The sequence below is a fragment of the Mytilus edulis genome, unplaced genomic scaffold (genome assembly GCF_963676685.1).
Source record: "Mytilus edulis unplaced genomic scaffold, xbMytEdul2.2 SCAFFOLD_1037, whole genome shotgun sequence".
Taxonomy (NCBI): domain Eukaryota; kingdom Metazoa; phylum Mollusca; class Bivalvia; order Mytilida; family Mytilidae; genus Mytilus; species Mytilus edulis.
In genome coordinates this window covers 10,001-12,500 of record NW_027268374.1, presented here as the reverse complement: position 1 = coordinate 12,500, position 2,500 = coordinate 10,001, and the positions used below count along the sequence as shown (strand labels likewise).

The window sequence follows — 2,500 nt, the reverse complement described above, 5'->3', positions numbered from 1 at the left end:
GCCAGTAAAACAAATGAGAAGGTAGGAATGTGAATTTTCAATGACGTTTATATTATTATATAAATGACATACGTGTATCTTAAAACGAAGAAAGATTATCAAAAATCGACAAGAGAAACCGAGAAAAAAAAAATTGCCTACAATGCCGTAACAGCGACATTACACAGCTGTTTGCCGTGACCAGGATTCGAACCTGGGTTGTCGCGGCCACAACGCGAAGTACTAACCACTATACGATCACGGCTATGACTTGCAGACAGAATGTATGTGGCAAAAATTGGGTATTTAAAATTAAGGCTGATTTTAACACGTTGTCGGTACCTTTTTGGTAAAATCACTTTTCATACAAAATTTTAACGCGATATGTATGGAACGAGTGCAATCGGGCTATTCAAAAGGGATTCTGCTCCATCTTATACACTTTTTCAACCGTCTGACTGCTTTATTGTTATTGTTGGCATGGTAAAAGGGTTTAACTTATTTTTATCTTTGTATGAGATACCCATTAGAGTCGATAGGTACCGTGTCCGACGGTAGTCAAGGTCGTTAAATATTCTGAATACAAAAAAGTGAATATTTTTCTGACATTGACCTTATACATGCTGCGTGTGTGTGTGTGTGTGTATATGTATCTTGTTTTTGTTTCGCCGGTATTTTTTTTTTTTTTTTTTTTTTTACACTGGAGCACCATTACAGATTTTGAAGAAAAAAACCCATGAAATCGACATTGCACGAAATATTCATATGTTACTATGTAAAGACAAGAAGTGTTCTAATTGTATTCAATAGGATCGCAGCGGTTCCTGCCGTACGTGATAGCCAGTAAAACAAATGAGAAGGTAGGAATGTGAATTTTCAATGACGTTTATATTATTATATAAATGACATACGTGTATCTTAAAACGAAGAAAGATTATCAAAAATCGACAAGAGAAACCGAGAAAAAAAAAATTGCCTACAATGCCGTAACAGCGACATTACACAGCTGTTTGCCGTGACCAGGATTCGAACCTGGGTTGTCGCGGCCACAACGCGAAGTACTAACCACTATACGATCACGGCTATAACTTGCAGACAGAATGTATGTGGCAAAAATTGGGTATTTAAAATTAAGGCTGATTTTAACACGTTGTCGGTACCTTTTTGGTAAAATCACTTTTCATACAAAATTTTAACGCGATATGTATGGAACGAGTGCAATCGGGCTATTCAAAAGGGATTCTGCTCCATCTTATACACTTTTTCAACCGTCTGACTGCTTTATTGTTATTGTTGGCATGGTAAAAGGGTTTAACTTATTTTTATCTTTGTATGAGATACCCATTAGAGTCGATAGGTACCGTGTCCGACGGTAGTCAAGGTCGTTAAATATTCTGAATACAAAAAAGTGAATATTTTTCTGACATTGACCTTATACATGCTGCGTGTGTGTGTGTGTGTGTATATGTATCTTGTTTTTGTTTCGCCGGTATTTTTTTTTTTTTTTTTTTTTTTACACTGGAGCACCATTACAGATTTTGAAGAAAAAAACCCATGAAATCGACATTGCACGAAATATTCATATGTTACTATGTAAAGACAAGAAGTGTTCTAATTGTATTCAATAGGATCGCAGCGGTTCCTGCCGTACGTGATAGCCAGTAAAACAAATGAGAAGGTAGGAATGTGAATTTTCAATGACGTTTATATTATTATATAAATGACATACGTGTATCTTAAAACGAAGAAAGATTATCAAAAATCGACAAGAGAAACCGAGAAAAAAAAAATTGCCTACAATGCCGTAACAGCGACATTACACAGCTGTTTGCCGTGACCAGGATTCGAACCTGGGTTGTCGCGGCCACAACGCGAAGTACTAACCACTATACGATCACGGCTATGACTTGCAGACAGAATGTATGTGGCAAAAATTGGGTATTTAAAATTAAGGCTGATTTTAACACGTTGTCGGTACCTTTTTGGTAAAATCACTTTTCATACAAAATTTTAACGCGATATGTATGGAACGAGTGCAATCGGGCTATTCAAAAGGGATTCTGCTCCATCTTATACACTTTTTCAACCGTCTGACTGCTTTATTGTTATTGTTGGCATGGTAAAAGGGTTTAACTTATTTTTATCTTTGTATGAGATACCCATTAGAGTCGATATATAGGTACCGTGTCCGACGGTAGTCAAGGTCGTTAAATATTCTGAATACAAAAAAGTGAATATTTTTCTGACATTGACCTTATACATGCTGCGTGTGTGTGTGTGTGTGTGTATATGTATCTTGTTTTTGTTTCGCCGGTATTTTTTTTTTTTTTTTTTTTTACACTGGAGCACCATTACAGATTTTGAAGAAAAAAACCCATGAAATCGACATTGCACGAAATATTCATATGTTACTATGTAAAGACAAGAAGTGTTCTAATTGTATTCAATAGGATCGCAGCGGTTCCTGCCGTACGTGATAGCCAGTAAAACAAATGAGAAGGTAGGAATGTGAATTTTCAAT

At 36.1% G+C, this 2,500-nt stretch overlaps 2 non-coding genes across 2 annotated transcripts; both read right to left on the bottom strand.

Moving 5' to 3' along the window:
- Positions 1-172: 172 nt before the first annotated feature.
- On the bottom strand, positions 173-244 carry Trnah-gug (transfer RNA histidin (anticodon GUG)). Its single transcript has one exon. It is a non-coding gene; the product is annotated as a tRNA-His (tRNA).
- Positions 245-990: 746 nt separating this feature from the next.
- Positions 991-1,062, bottom strand: Trnah-gug (transfer RNA histidin (anticodon GUG)). Its single transcript has one exon. It is a non-coding gene; the product is annotated as a tRNA-His (tRNA).
- Positions 1,063-2,500: the final 1,438 nt, after the last annotated feature.